A 17108-nucleotide genomic window follows, 5' to 3' on the forward strand; every position below is an offset into this window, starting at 1 on the left:
ACTACCAAATGTATCTTCAAATGGGGAAAGGAAGAAAAGAACACCAGGAAATCAGGAAGTGAAGAGGACCGTGCAGAAGTCTTCAAGGGAAGAATGTGAGGAGGAAGGGTCAGAATACACAAGGGCAAATGGACAGTCCACAAATTTCAGACAGATGTTTCCATTCTTTGATTCTCGCTCACAACACAGACATAGTTCCTGGTTTTGAGAAGGGGCCTACAATCATGATGGATAGTTTATGACTTAGTAAAGCCAATCAGTTCAGTTTCTACTAGTGCATCCAGACATGCATTCAACTGAACATACATTTGAGCAGTCACTCTGTGCCAAGTGGGTACAATACAGAAAACAGCAGACATGGCCCTGCTCTTAGGAAGTGTGAGAAACAATGGGAATGATAAGCTATAAACAATGAACAAAGAAATGTAAAAGCAACAGGTTCATATTTCTCACGGTTGCTGTGTTCTTTTTGTGCTGGTGTGTGTGTATGATGGAGCCAACCCAGCCACCAACACCCATCCTGGCCCTAATAGGTGCTGGTGGTGGAATTGTATTCCTCATGCTACACTGGTCTGATGAGTCTAATTAGCATTTTGGCATAAAAGCAGCCTGAGGGGGCATGGTTGCTGTGTCAGACAGCTGAGGAGTTGTTTTGTGGAGAAAACATGACATGTGGCTCGTGGAGACAAGAAGCACAATTAGACTCAATGTGTTAAAGCTACAAGAGAGATTTTGGTTTTTCTGAACTTTCCAACAATTTCTGTCACTAAGTATTACACCCGTGCTACGTGCTAATAAGTGCTGTTTAAGAAGATGGGAATACAGTTGTGAATAAGGTCCCTGTCCTCATGGAGGCTACATTCTGGCGAAAATGAGATAGATAGTAAACATGTACACAATATTATATAACATTATATAACACAATGCTTAGCATAATGTAACATACCATAACATAATAACCATTAAAACTACCCAACAGTAAACTGGACATTTGTTAAAAGAGTGAGCTGCTTATCTTGGAAGCATTTGGGATTCTAGCTAGAGTGGGAGGTCTCTGGGTGTCTCAAGTCTAGAGCACCATCTTCCTGATGACTTTGGTGGGGCCACATGCAGGCCTGAGGCAGGCCCTGTCCTCTCTGTCTATTTCTATCTGCTGATTCAATGAAATCCTTAGCTGCATATGTGGTCTCTGGAAGTCTGGGGACATACAACTTCATTTTAATTTTTAATTCAATTGAAGAAGTATCCTCAATGAATCTTTCTGCTTAAATAATACATATTCCTTGTTAATAAGTTAAAAATACAAAATTCAGAAAAAAAGTGCAAAGTGAACGAGGTACAAAAATTATCTGATGTTTACACACATAGACTAACATGGGAATCGTACATGTTTTTTTATGAGGTAAAACTGTTTGAAGGCCTAACTTCATTTCTTCTTTTCTAGCAAAACTCACATCTTCTTTTTAAGAGCTGCACAGACCATCTTATTATTCTGAAATAATAGTTGATTTAATCAAGTAATGGAGAGTTGAGTAGTTGTTTTTTTTGAGAAGTATACAGACAAGTGCAGGGATAGATTTTATTTTTAAAAAATTTTATTTAGTTATTTTTCAAGTACAGTTTTCTGTCTATTTCTCCCATCCCTGCCCACCCCACCCCATGCTCCCCACCTCCCTCCCATTTCCACCCCCCCCTTAGTTCTCATTCCTGTGTCCTTCCTATTTGTTCCTCCAAATCCCTTGCCTTTTTCCCCCTTAAATTCCCTTCCCTCTCCCCTCTGGTCACTGTCCACTTGTTCTCTATTTCAGTGTCTTTGTTTTTATTCTGCTTGCTTGTTTGTTTTGTTGTTTAGCTTCCTGTTAAAAGTGAGATCATATGGTATTTGTCTTTCAACCCCTGGCCTATTTCACTCAGCATAATGCTTTCCAGTTCCATCCATGTTGTTGCAAAGGATAGTAGTTCCTTCTTTCTCTCTGCTGCATAGAATTCCATTGTGTATATGTACCACAATTTTTGGATCCATTCATTTACTGACGGGCACCTAGGTTGCTTCCAACTCTTGGCTATTGTAAATTGTGCTGCTATGAACACTGTGGTGCATAGGTTCTTTGAAATTGATGTTTTAGGATTCTCAGGATATAATCCTAGCAGTGGAATTGCTGGGTCAAAAGGCAGGTCGATTTTTATTTTTCTGAGAAAATTCCATACTGTTTTCCATAATGGTTGTACCAGTCTGCAATCCCACCAACAGTGAACTAAGGACCCCTTTTCCCCACAACCTCTCCAACATTTGTTGTTTGTTACTTTGTTTATGATAGCCATCCTGACCTGTGTCAAGTGGTATCTCACTGTGGTTTTAATTTGCATCTCTCTGATAGCTAACGATATTGAGCATCTCTTCATGTGTCTCTGGATATTCTGTATGTCCTCCTTGGAGAAGTGTCTGTTCAAGTCCTTTTCCCATTTTTTAATTGGGTTAGTTGTCTTCTTAGAGTGGAGTCGTGTAAGTTCTTTGTATATTTTGGAGATTAAACCTTTGTCTGAGGTATCATTGGCAAATATGTTTTCCCATACAGTTGGTTGTCTTTTTAATTTAATACTGTTTTCTTGAGCTACACAGAAGCTTTTTATTTTGATGAGATCCCATTTGTTTATTCTTTCCTTTATATTCCTTGCTCTAGGGGACATATCAGTAAAAATGTTGCTGCGTGAAATATCTGAGATTTTCTTGCCAATGTTCTCCTTTTGAGTAGTTGTTTGTTCATTACTACAAACCACACTTTGGCAAAACTCCTTGTAAACTTATTTTTCTAGGGTTCGGTTATTTCTTCCATTGAATTAATTTCTGGTATAGAATTTCAAACTAAATTGCAAAAATATTGTAAACTTTAATATACTGTCAAATTATTCTCCAAAAATGGTTTACCAATTTACATCTCCACCAACGACATATGAGAGTCCCTGTTTCTAAACATCTTGACTAATGCTCTTGTTAAAAATCATATTTGAAGTGGCTTCTGGACCATGATGGTGACATAGGAGGCTCCTGAATTTCCCTCCTCCCAGGGATTCACTGAATACACACCTACACATAGAACAATTTTCTCTGAGAAAAATCCAGAAACTAGATGAGTAACTTCTGCACACTGGGCAACAAGGAAAACACCATCTTCAAAACCTAAATGTTGAGACAAACTTGCCATAAATCCCAGCCCCAGCACTATAATTGGGAAGAAACCCTACAACCCCCAGCTTCCCTGTGAGGAGTGAACCATCTGGACCACACATCTAGCACCTCACAGGACTGTAGCAAACAAAGAAGCAGTTTTTAGGGGTGCAGAAGCAACTCTGTGACTATGTACCCAGGCTCAGCACAGAGAGCAGGCAGAAACACCCATCTCCCAGTTTGTCCCTGAAATGGGTTTGACCGTGTACCTTCCTAGCTGTTGCCAGAGTGTCTGATTTCTGATCAGCCTGCAGCTATGTGCCGGCTACATTCCTCTCCTTTGGAACGATGATGGGTGTTGGCACACTCAACTACAGAGAGTCACTAAAAACAAAGATGGCAGATGGGACAGTCACAAAGTTTAAAAGTTAACCAGGAGCTTAGACTGGGCTGATTAACAAGGTTCATCTCCTATGGGAAACGAGTGTATCAGTACTAGGAGATGTGGCTGTTTTAGCTAATGTGAGGAAACCAATAGAATGCTTCAGAAAATGAAGAAATAAGGGAACGTGTTCCAAACAAAAGAGTGAGAAAAATCTTTAGGAACCGATCTTAATGAAACAAAGATAAGTGGTTTATACATAAGACAATAAAAAAGATGCTTACAGAGGCCAGAAAGTTATATTTTTTATGTAAGCGTCATGGTAACCCAAAGCAAAAACCTATAGTAGATGCACAAAAGATAAAGAGAAAGAAATCAAAGCCTACCATTATAAAAAAAATATCAAGTCACAAAGAAAGAGAATAAGAGGGGAATAAAGAAAAAGGAGAACTATAAAACAGACAAAAATGGACAAAATGGGAATAGTAAATCCATACCTATCAAGAATTACTTTAAATGTAAATGAACATTCTTGACTCAAAAGACATATAGAAAGACTGAATGGATAAAAAACAAACAAAAAACCAAGATGATACTATATGCTACCTACAAGAGACTCACTTCAGCTTTAAGAATACACATAGACTGAAGTGAAGATATAGAAGAAGAGATTCCATACAAATGGGAACCAAAAGAAAGCAGGGGCAGCTATACTTAGACAAAACAGACATTAACCAGAAACAGTACCAAGAGACAAAAGTTCATCACATGATGAGGGAGTCAATTCATCAAGAGGATGTAACACTTTTAAATATTTATGCACTCAACATTGAAGCATCTAATTATAGGTAAACATAATTGACACATATTTAGCTAGACTAAGAAAAAAGAAAGAAAATGCATATAAATATCAGAAATGAAAAAGGAGGCATTGAACTGATACTACAAACATAGAAAGGACCATAAGAGACTGCTATGAGCAACTATACAAATTAGATAACTTAGAAGATAAATTCCTAGAAATATGCAACCTTCCAAGACTGAGTCATAATGAGAAGAAAATATGAACAGACCAATTACTAGGAAGGAGTTTGAATCAGTAATCAAACCCCCCCAAGGAAAAGTCAAAGACATCTGATGGCTTCATGGTTAATTCCACTAAACACTGAAGAAGAATTAATACCCATCCTTCTCAAACTGTTCTGAAAAACTGAAGAGAAAGACACATCCAGACTCATCTTACAAGGCCAGCATTACAGTGATATCAAAGCCAAACAAGAACACTGTTAAGAACAAACAAGAAATTATAGACCAATATCCCCTGATAAACAGATAATTGCAAAAACCTTAAACAAAATACTAGCAAACAGAATTCAACAGCATGATAAAAGGTTCATACATCATATACATCATTAATCAAGTGGGATTTATTCCAGGGATGTAAGGATGGTTCAAAATACAAAATTTAATAAATGAGTTATACCAATTTACAATGGAGGGTAAAAATTACATTATCTCAGTAGATGCAGAAAAAAGCAATTCCCAAAACTCAACATCCTTTCATGATAAACACTCTCAACAAATTGGTTACAGAAGGAACTTACCTCAACCTAATAAAGGCCAAATATGACAAGCCCACAAGTAACACTATATTCAATGACAAAAAGCTGAAAGCTTTTCCTCTAAGATCATGAATGAGACAAGGGTGCTTAATCCAGCCACTTGTATTCAACATAATATTGAAAGTAGTAGCAAGAGCAATTAGGCTAGAAAAATAAATAAGGCATATAAATAAAAAATGATAAAGTAAAACTGTCTCTATTTGCAAATGACATAATGTTATATATAGAAAATCCTAAAGACTCCCCCAAAATTTTGTTAGAATTAATCGATGAATTCAAAAAGTTGAAGGATATAAAATCAATATTCACAAATCAGTTACATTTCCATACACTAACAAACTATTAGAAAGATAATTTAGAAAAACAGCCTTATTTACAATGACATCAAAGACAATAAAATACTTAGGAATAAATTTAACCAAGGAGAGAAAGCTCTGTGTACTGAAAACTATAAAACACTGATGAAAGAAATTAAAGAAGAAACAGAAAAATGAAAAGACATTCTGTGTTCATAAATTGGAGGAATTAATATTGCTAAACTGTCCAAACTACCCAAAAGTCATCTACAGATTCAATGAAATTCCTACCAAAATGCCAATGGCATTTTTTCAAAGATACAAGAAAGCAATCATGAGATTTGTATGAAACCACAAACGACCTGAATACGCAAACCAATCCTTAGAAATATGATCAAAGCTGGAGGCACCATCCTTCCTAATTTCAAATTATATTACAAGGCTACAGAAATAAAAACACAATGGTACAGGCATAAAAACAGGCACACAGATGATGGAACAGAATAGAGGGCCCAGAATTAAACTCATATATATATATATATATATAGTCAGTTAATTTTCAACAAAGTAGTCAAGAATATAAAATGAGAAAAGGATATTCTTTTCAATAAATGGTGCTGAGAAAACTGAATATCCACATACAAACAAATGAAACTGGTCCCCTATCTTACACCATACCAAAAAATAAAGTAAAAATGGATTAAAGACTTGAATGTAAGACCTGATACTATAAAACTCTTAGAAGAAAATATAAGTCCTTGATGGTGGTCTTGGAAAGCAACAAAAATAAAATAAACAATTGGGACATTAAACTAAAAGGCTTCTGCACAGCAAATAAAACAGAAACAAATGAAACGGCAACCTATGAAATACACTTGCCAACCACATCATATCTGATAAAGGGATAATATCCAAAATATTACATAGAACTTATAACTCAGTAGTCAAAAACTCTCTGAATAACCTAATGAAAAAATGGGCAAGGACCTAAATAGATGTTATTCCAGAGAAGACATACAGACTGTCAACAGATACGTGAAAAAGTGTTCAATATCACTAATCATCAGAGCGATGCAAATAAAAACCATAGTGACATAGCACCTCACAAATGTTAGGCTAGCGATTAACAAAAAGACAAAAGATGATAAATTCTGGCAAAGATGTAGAGAAAAGGGAACCCTTTTATACTTTTGCTGCGAGGGTAAGTTAGTACAGCTATTACTGAAATCAGTATGGAGTTCTCTCAATAAATTTAAAAAAGATCAACCATATGATACAGCAATCCCACCTTACTGTATATATCCAAAGGAAACAAAATCATTATCTCAAAAAGATATCTACGCTCAGATGTTCACTGCAGCATTAATGAAATAGCCAAGGTATAAAAGCAACCTACATGTCCCTAGACAGAAGAATGGAAAAAGAAAATGTGAGCTATCTATGTCTATATTATAAATTATAAAATTCAGCCCTAAAAAAGAAAATCCTGCCATTTGCAACAATGTGGATGGACCCTGAAGGCACTGTGCTAAATAAAATATGCTAGAGAGAGAAAGACAAATATGGTGGAGAAACAGAGTAGAATGGTGGCTGCCTGGGGCAGGAGGTGGGGGAAGCAGGGAGAGGCTGGTAAAAGGGCATAAGCTCCCAGGTGTGAGATCAATGAAGTCTGAGGATCTGATACATGGTTGATAATGAGTTGTAAATGCTGCTCTGTATGGCTGAAATTTACTAAGAGGGTAGAACTTCTGTTGTCACCAAAAAAATTAAAGGTAAATATGTGAGGTGATAATGTCTTAATTGATTCAGTGGTGGAAATCCTTTCACAATGTATTATGTGCACCGAAATCATCTTCTTGTACACTTTAAATATATTAAGATTTTATCTGTCCATTCCACTTCAATAAAAAAGGCATTATTTTTTACCTCTTTGCCAATTTTACAGAAAAAAAATGCCTGAACTGTTGCTTTAATTGCATTTCTAATTTTTAATACAGCACATTTATTACATATTCTTTTCCTATCCAAAATACCTATTTATATCTTTGCCTGCTTTTGTATCAGAATATATATTTTTCATGTTGTCCTTTAAAGAGTATTTTGAGTATTTAGAAAATTAGCTCTCTGTCTCACCTGCTAGGTAAGTGGTTAGAAAATCATGTGCTTTACTGAGTGGTCCCCTTGCTGCTTCAAATACCTACCTGGCCCATACCTATATTATTGACTATATTTTCTAAATCTCTGTGGCTATTTGCTTAAATATATATTTCCATATCACATCTTTATGAAAAGAATTCCTGAAATAAAAATGGAAAAGACAACTTAGAAGGAAAAGCAACTCGAGAAAAAAAAGGAAAGTAACACTATTTTTTGAAAAGTATTCATTATAATCTTCAAAGTGTGTGGCAGGCAAATTTTACTGTCTACAGCAAACATTTCCGAATTTTGAAATGTGAAATTTAGGCTTTACTGCTAAAGCCTAAAAAGGGTTTTAGCAGTATAATATTATATCAGTAACATTCTAGTTGAACCATTAGATGTTAGAGTGGATGTGTGAGTGTGACAATGTGTGTAAATGCGTATGTGTGTAAATGTGTGTTTATGCGTGATTATCTTCTATAGAGCAGATATGAGGAATCTTACTGGAGTGATGATATCTTCTAAAACCATGTTATACTGCTGCACAACTCTGTAAATTTGCTACATATCATTAAATTGCACACTTGAAATGGGTTAGTTTTTGATATGTAAACTCTGCTTCAATAAAGTTGTGAAAGAGAGAGGTGTATAGTGCTCAATGATGCCCTGAAGATCAGAATAGAACAGGTACTAAGATGATAAATACCCTTTTAACTAGAAAGGATTTGTAGAGAAGGAGCAGCAGGTTTGTGATGAAGGGTCTGACCCAATAAGTGCAATGCTGCCAGGGCATGGAGGATGGTGCTGGGTGGGTAGTGAGAGCACTGTCACAGAGAGAGATGCAAATGAATTAAGTAACAGACACACAGATTATGGGAGCCTTTAAAGATAGAGCAATTCAGACCAGACATCAAGTCAGTGAAGATGTCTATGCCCAGATGTTATGGTAAGAGCGGTTCGGAAAGAAAGAAGGTTGGCACACGTGGGATGTGTCAACCAACTGCTAGAGACACAAAAATTCCAACTGTCACCTTATTTATAGAATATTTATATTTTAGATCTTCCAGAGACAAAGAGAATAACATATGCGAAGAATCAGAGAAAAGGGCACTGGACTTGGAATGAGGAGAGAACAAGTCTAGTCCCAGAGTCCTAGCAAACCAAGGAATCTGGAGGTGAAGGATGCTTTGGGAGCATTATAATTTTGTGAATGAAAGCACTCAGCCCACAGAAATCATCTGCCCAAGGCCACAAAGTCATTCCGTGGTTCAGCTAGAATGTGAAATAAGGGCTGGGAGTCCTTTAGTTTGTAAAGTAGTGATAAGAACATTTCATTGGGCTTTGGTGAGAACTAAGTAAGATACTGCATTTGAAATTATTTCATAAATAGGCTGCTTAATGCAGAATAATTAGCTTTGCCAGGATTTCCTGAGTGCAAATGCCATCTACACCCTGTTCCAGCATTATTGATTTTGTCATGTTTCTGACTGAACTCTGGTTCCCTCTTTTTTTCCAACCCTCCTCCTTATGATGAAAAAAAAAAAGCGGGATAAAAAAGGGGGGAAGAAAAGAACAGAGACCAGACCTAGGTAAGGTGGCAGGGGCATAAGGGGCAGGTGAAGACAAGTGCAACAGGAGTCAGGACACCTTGCTTTGTCCTTGACAGAAGTGTGTATGACTTTGCTGGGCTTCTGGTTTCTCCTCTGTGACTACCATGAGAAGAAATGAGGCAATCAAAGAGTTTACTAAAAGAAGGAGTCAAATGGATTTCCAATTTCTTGCTCTTTCTCTTCTCCTTCTGGATCCCCTATGATGTGAATGTTGGAATCTTAGAGATTGTCCCGGACACTATCCACATTTTTTTTGGATTCTTTTTTCTTCTTCTTGTTCTAATTGCTTGTGTTTTTTGCTTCCTTATGTTCCAAATCATTGATTTGATTCTTAGCTTCATCTACTCTACTGTTGTTTCCCTCTAAATTGTTCTTTATTTCAATTAATGTATACTTTGTTTCTGACTGGATCTTTTTTTTTTTAATGGTGTTGAGGTCCTCACTAAGTTCCTTGAGCATCCTTGTAACCATTGTTTTGAACCCTGCATCTGACAGACTGCTTATCTCCATTTTGTTTAGTTCTTTTTCTGCAGTTTGGTTTTTTCATTTGGGCCATGTTTCTTTGTCTCCTCATTTTGGTAGCCTCCCTGTATTTGTTTCAATGCATTAGGTAGAGCTGCTATGGGTCCCTGTCTTGTTAGTGTGGCCTAATGTAGTAAGTATCCTGTGGGGTCCAGTGGCAAAGCCTCCCCTGTCACCCACAGTGGGTACTTGAGGTTTGCCTTTTATGTGGGCTGAGTACACCCTCCTCTTGTAATTGAGCCTTGATTACTGTTGTCAGGTTAACAGGAGGGATTTACCCAGGCCAGTAAGCTGCAAGAACTGGCCTCAATCACTGACCACCAAACTCAACCCTCCATGGAGGATCAGATGTACAGGGGCAGGGTGGTGGTGCTCTGAGGTGGTCTGTATCTGTCTACTGGGTTCACAAGTTCTGGGGCTTCCCTGGTAGTGCAGCCAAGGTCATCCCCCACCTGTGTTCTGCCTGGGGCCACTCTGTATGAGCTACAAAGCAATCTGAAAAATAATGAAAGAAAACTTCCCAAATTTGGTGAAGAAAATAGACATGCAAGTCCAGGAAGCACAGAGAGTCCAAAATAAGATGGATGCAAAGAAGTCCACTCCAAGAAACATTATAATTAAAATGCCAAAGGTTAAAGATAAAGAGAGAATCTTAAAGGCAAGACAAAAGAAGTTAGTTACCTCCAGGGGAGTTCCCATAAGACTGTCAGCTGATTTCTCACAAGAAACTTTGCAGGCCAAAGGGACTGGCAAGAAATATTCAAAGTCATGAAAAGCAGGGTCCTACAGTCAAGATTGCCCTAACCAGCAAAGTCATCATTTGGAATCAAAGAGATTCCCAGAAACAAAAAAAACTAAAGGAGTTCATCACCAGCAAACTATTATTATATGAAATGTTACAGGGACTTATTTAAGAAAAAGAAAATCAAAACTATGGACAACAAAATGGCAATAAATACATACCTAGCAACAAATAAGTCTAAAAAACAAACTAAGCAAATAAGAACAGAGAACCATGGATACAGAGAGTGTTTTGATGGTTGCCAGGTGGAAGAAGGGGTGTGGGGGACTGAGTGAAGAGGTGAGGGTATTAAGAAGTGCAAATAGATAGTTACAGAATAGTCATGGGATGTAAGGTACAGTATAGGAAATGGGGTAGCCAAAGAACTTATATACATGACCTACGGACATGAACAATGGTGGGGGGGACTGCCTGAGGGAGTGGAAAGTGCTCGGTGGAATGGGGCGAAGGAGGGAAGTTGGGACAGTTGTAATAGCATAATTCATAAAATATAACTTAAAAAATAAAAGAAGTCAACAGATGGCTCCATCCCACCCCCCGTCAAGAGCAGTTGTGAACACACACACACCAGGATTCCTGCTGACATTTAGGTAGAAACTGCCTGGCCATGTCCAGCTGTTCTAAGTGACAGAAATGGAAAGCATTTAGCTACTCTGGAAACATTATCTCAATATATAACTAAAGTCTTAATGTTTTTGCATTCTCTGATATTTGCCTCTTTCCTTTTGTTATCTTTTGTATCTCCTCAGAAAGACACGGCAGTGACTTTTAAAAACAATTTATTTTTGTCCAGCTTCAAGAGACGTGGTTAAGCTACATACCACCTTTACTGTAGTATTAAACCACCATGCTTTAAATCTTGAATTGCTTTCCAACATGGGAAAATTCATGTCCCAATCTCCAACATATAATTCTAGAACCATCTATCATTCAATGGACTTGAACACAAGGAAGTTAGGGTGACTGCAGCCAGGGGAAAGGTCATTAATCTTGATGTCAGTATAATACTCCCTAAGTACCTTTTCTATCATGCCACCTGCTTACCTAAGAGTCTGCTCAATCTGAGAGTGCCTATGATCATGCATTAGACTAGGTCCAAGTTCTCAGCCTTGTCTCAGGCCCTGGCTAACTTGACATGTCCACTGTGCTCTCCACAGGAGCTTCTTCCAGGAAGGGGGCTTTGTGTACCCCACCTACAAGTTTTTCTTGGGTGTTTGCACATCTGCTTTAACTTCCCTGTCCACAACCTACCCTTCCGTCACATCTTAATTCAAACCCATATGATTCAGGAAACATCTGCTTATGACCTCCTTTTCTTAACTCTTCCTTTCTTGGCATATCTAGGGCACTAACAGTCTACAGTATTCAGTCAACCACCAACTAAGACCACAGTTATACCTTCTGAGGGCAGAGACCCCCTCTTCTGTTCACTGTTCCATCTCTAGTGTCCAGCATAGCACAGTGCAAATGGTAGGTACTTGTTAATGAATGAGTAGTTACTTCAGGTATGAGGTATGATAGGTAACGAGGCTGACTGTTAAACTACCATGCTATAACATACATTCATGTGATTTACTGAATTCCAAGAGTGCTATGATAGCTCAAATGTTTCTGCAATCCTCTTTGCAATTGTTCTACATCACAGTACTTTGAATTCCCAGGGGATGAATGAGGTGGGGAATCTCAGTGCTAACAGTGGACATGAATTCAGGGAGGATGAAAAGTCACTCAGAGTCAGACCTCAATAAAGTGGCCGATCATGCTAGAGAGAGCTGTTCTGGATCACAACCAAGAAGGACACCGGCTCTTCATTGCTGTGCTCTTCACTTTCAAGAAGAAAGCAGTTCTAGCAATGCTTCAGAGATGGCATCATTAGAATGAGTATTCTCAAGATGATTTTTTGAAGGGCAATGAGTGACCCCTTTGAATGCACTGAAATACCCCAATTGTTACTATTAAAAAAAAAAAACTAAACCTAGTAACTGAGCACACAGTAGGAATTAATTCGACACCCATTGACCTAATCTTATTCACAGCTGTGGTAGAACAATAGTTTGGTTCTGTGCATATATGGACTTTCAAATAAATATCAAGCTTCTACAGTAGAACAATAAAATAATGCAACAGCAAGAGACACATGAAAATGCACAACTCCCTCTCAGGAGGAGGGGAAGTGTGGGGAACTTTTAAATTATAATTCTCAGAGGGGTTTCAAATAACGCTGAGACCAAAAGGAGCACACTAGATGTTTCTGGGGTTCCTTGTTATTGTGTCTTTTTGGCTTCTAACAAAGACTAGCAGCAGAGTCAGGATTACATTGGGCAAATTTCAAGAAATTGAAACAAAGGTTAAAAACAAGAGGAACAGAGGCCAGTCTGTTTACCTAGTATAGACAGATGGTTGTATTTATGTAGTTAGAGGAGTAATGCAGAAAGACTTCCAAAGTTCCACGAGGCATATTTGCCAAGAAACTGCTTCAGGTTGGCAGAAGGTAGACACCCTGTATTGGATAAATATTTAGCAACATTGACAAATTTTTAACACTAATATCTCATTTGCAGTGGAATATACTTTATGGTCTGAAATCCCTTTTCCTATTCTGTTGCAGATGATAAAAATCAAAACATAATCAATCACCTGTTGAGGATGAATCCTGCACCTGTGAAACTGTATTTCCAACAAGCCAGCCTCCTAATTACAAGGGAGAAGGACCTGGTGTGAAAACGTGCACTCTTGCCACCATTCCTGTAGGGCTTCAGGCTCTCAGATGAAGGGCTGCTGCTACAACCATGACAAACTGCTAAAGTCAACTTTTATTATTCCTGTCTGCACAAGAAATAGCTTTGTCTGGGGCTCAATGTGGAGTTCAGTCACAATTTAAGCAGGCTTGGCTCTGAGGCATCTGAGAGCTGCCCTGCCGAAGGGAGAAGGCAGATCACTGTGAGTGTCACGATCCTGGTCTACACCAGATGATGGAGAGGCGGCTTGTGCAAGGAGGCACTGGGTGAGTGTGTCAAGGGACACAGAAAACGGGAATCATACACTCTACTGAAGGGGGCTCACAGTCCCGTTGAGGAGACAGCAGTCTATAAATACACATGTGCAGAAACAACACAGTCCCTCAGGCATATGTGGCAAGACAGAAACAGGAAGTGATGCTCCCGGGGGAGTGAGGGGCAGTGCTCACTGTGTGCTAGTGTGCTCAAGGCTGCATGGAGGACTGCCTGGAGGAGGCAGAGAGCACACAAACCAGTAACAAAAGTGAGATTTGGGTAATTCCAGGAACAAGCTGGCATGGATTTTGAAGGGACAAGTATAAGTCACCTCGGCTCAAATGGAGATCTGCAGAGGGTGATGAGTATGGTCCACACAAGGGCTCTGAATTCAAGACTGCACCATGGAGAGTATGAGGTGGCAGCTGGAGGTCAGTGAGGGTTTGAATGTGGAGGATCACATGGGTCAGGTGCTGCTTTCGGCAGAGCAACTTAGCAGCAAAATGTCAGTTTGGAGAGTGGACAGTGGACAGGAAGGCAACCTTCTGGGAAGAAAAGCTTTTTAAAAAGTTGAGAAATATAATTACAATAGGCTGGGAATGAGAAAGTGGCGGACTCCAGGAAAAGTCAGATGCTTTAGCATCAAAGTGAGGGGTTGCTTTTAGAGAAGAGCGTGTGGAGCCAACTTCTGATCTCAGAAGAGGCCCCTTCGAAGGCAGTTTTGAGAGCACACCGTGGGCTAGGCTGAGACAAATGACAGTGATGGTGTGACCAGGCGGACCCTGGACTGGCCCTGGCACTGCTGGGGTGAAACAAGCTTCCCTTTTTTCTCCTGGGTTCTCCTTTTCTTTTCTGCAGGTAGGAGTAGACCTGGTCTGTCTGTACTTAACTTAAACAAAAAATGTATACCAACCCACCTGATTTATTCAACTGCATTTAGGGGCTTAATTTTGTCTTTGCCCAGCTTCTGGCTGTACAGAAAAAGTATAAACCGCAGTACTCCCCCCTCAGCAGAGTCACACTTACAATTTGGAGACCTGATGAATGCACATCAGTTAGTGAGCATCCCCAAATGGCATGTAATTTAGGGCAATGTTACATATTTTAGATCATAAGGGATACAGGTTCAGAGACATTTAGAATCAGTGACCAAATAATTTAAAAAGCATGAAGAGCCTGAAAATGAGCAGAGTGGCACTGCCTGAAGAACTCTTGCTGTTCCCCTTTATGAAGGCAAGACTTTCAAACAGAGAACGTGTTGGGCTTTGAGAAAGGAGAAGAATATCTGAACTGATGAGTAAATAGTACAAAGGAATGGCCGGTGCAACATTCGCCATTCACTGAGTCACCTTTAACTGGAAATTTCACATCTAAAATTACAATGCAGGTGTGAGACTGACAAGTTCAGCTCCTGGGGCTACCACTGTTCAGAGCAAGAGCATCTAAGACACTGTAGCACCATGTAGTGAATGCTCACTACCTCACATTATCTCCTATAATCCTTGAAACAAGTGTGAGGGAAGCACTACTGTCCATTTTAAAGATGAGGGAACTGAGGATTTGAGGGCTTAAAGAAGTTGCTCAGGGTCATACAGCCAGGAGGTGAAGGAGTGATGTCTCCATCCACCTCTGAGCCACCCAACCTCTGTGCCCACCTACAGTGGGAATGGGATTTCTCAAGACTCCCCAGGGAGACTGGCTGCTGAGCCTGCTCCCACTGCCCTCAGCCTTCTGCCAAGGAGCGAGCCCTGGGTGCAGCCGCCGAGAGAGCAGCAGAATAGGGAGGATCTCCAAGGTTCCACAGTGAATGCTCCCAGAGACGAAAGCCCTATTTTTATCACTTACTCTCTGAAATGTAGATAATTTGACATTTCAGGAAAAATAGTTTTTTTTTCAAAAATATATTTTATTGATTATGCTATTATACTTGTCCCAATTTTTTCTCCCCTTTATTACCCTCCGCCCTATACTCCCCCCTCCCACCATCATTCTCCCACCTTAGTTCATGTCCATGGGCTGTTCATATAAGTTCTTTTGCTTCTCCATTTCCCATACTATTCTTAACCTTCCCCTATTTTGTACCTACCAATTATGCTTATTTCCTGTACTTCCTCCCCTATTTCTCCCCTCCCCCTCCCCAATGATAACCCTCTACGTGATCTCTATTTCTGTGATTCTTTTCCTTATTGTAGTTGTTTGCTTAGTTTGTTTTTGTTTTTTTTAGGTTTGGTTGTTGATAGTTGTGAGTTTGTTGCCATTTTACCATTTGTATTTTTGATCTTCTTTTTCTTAGATAAGCCCCTTTAACATTTCATATAACAAGGGCTTGGTGATGATGAACTCCTCTAACTTGACCCTATCTGGGAAGCACGTTATCTGCCCTTCCATTCTAAATGACAGCTTTGCTGGATAGAGTCATCTTGGAGGTAAGTCCTTGCCTTTCATGACTTGGAATACTTCTTTCTGGCCCCTACTTGTCTGTAAGGTTTCTTTGGAAAAACCAGCTGATGGTCTTATGGGAACTCCTTTGTAGGTAACTGTCTCCTTTTCTCTTGCCACTTTTAAGATTCTCTCCTTATCTTTAATCTTGGGAATATAATTATGATATGCCTTGGTGTGTTCCTCCTTGGGTCCAACTTCTTTGGGACTTTCTGAGCTTCCTGGAAGTCTATTTCCTTCACCAGATTGGGGAAGTTCTCCTTCATTATATTTTCAAACAAGTTTTCAATTTCTTGCTCTTCCTCTTCTCCTTCTGGCACCCCTATGATGTTGGAATATTTAAAGTTGTCCTGAAGGTTCCTAAGCCTCTCCTCATTTTTTTGAATTCTTGTTTCTTCATTGTATTCTGGTCAAATGTTATTTCTTTCTTCTGGTCTAAACTGTTGATTTGAATCCTGCTTTCCTTCCCTTCACTGTTGGTTCCCTGTACATTTTCCTTTATTTCACTTTGCATAGCCTTCACTTCTTCCTCTATTTTGCAACCATTCTCAACCATGTCTGAGAGCATCCTGATTACCAGTGTTTTGAACTGTGCATCTGATAGATTGATTATCTTTTCATTGTTTAGCTGAATTTTCTCTGGAGCTTTGATCTGTGCTTTCATTTGCACCTTATTTTTCTCGTCTTGGAACACCTGTTACATTGTAAGGAGTGGAGTCTTAGGTATTTGCCAGGGTGGGGCAACCCACGTCTCTGTGCTGTGGCACTGTATGTAGGGGAGGGGACTGAGAAGGAACAATATTGCTTGCCTTAGTTCTTGGCAGGCTTTCAGTCACTTCTTCCACCTACCCACAAGCAAATTGGGCCCTTTTGGTGCTGACTCCCAGGTGGGTGGGTTTGTGTACATCTAGGACCCTGTGGGTCTTTCCAATGAACTCTCTTGTGAGGCTGGGAGTTTCTCCTGCTACCAAAACCCCTACAGGTTTTTTTGGTCAGAGGTTTTGAGGCTTTATTTCCCCATGCTGGAACCCTGGGTTGTGCAGTCTGTCTCATTCCCTAGTTGGTCCTCTAGTTTTATCCACACGGGAATGTAGGACCGCCTGCTCCTCTCGCTGTCACCTCGCTCACTCCAGTCCT

The 17108-nt window shown here is 39.4% G+C and overlaps 1 protein-coding gene across 6 annotated transcripts in view; it reads right to left on the minus strand.

The window, feature by feature from the left end:
* AFF3 (ALF transcription elongation factor 3) overlaps positions 1-17108 on the minus strand; it is a 593859-nt gene that overhangs the window by 207345 nt on the left and 369406 nt on the right. The window lies entirely within an intron of this gene.

This window comes from Artibeus jamaicensis, unplaced genomic scaffold, assembly GCF_021234435.1.
Source record: "Artibeus jamaicensis isolate MK-2021 breed Jamaican fruit bat unplaced genomic scaffold, CSHL_Jam_final contig_384, whole genome shotgun sequence".
NCBI classification, from domain to species: Eukaryota; Metazoa; Chordata; class Mammalia; order Chiroptera; family Phyllostomidae; genus Artibeus; species Artibeus jamaicensis.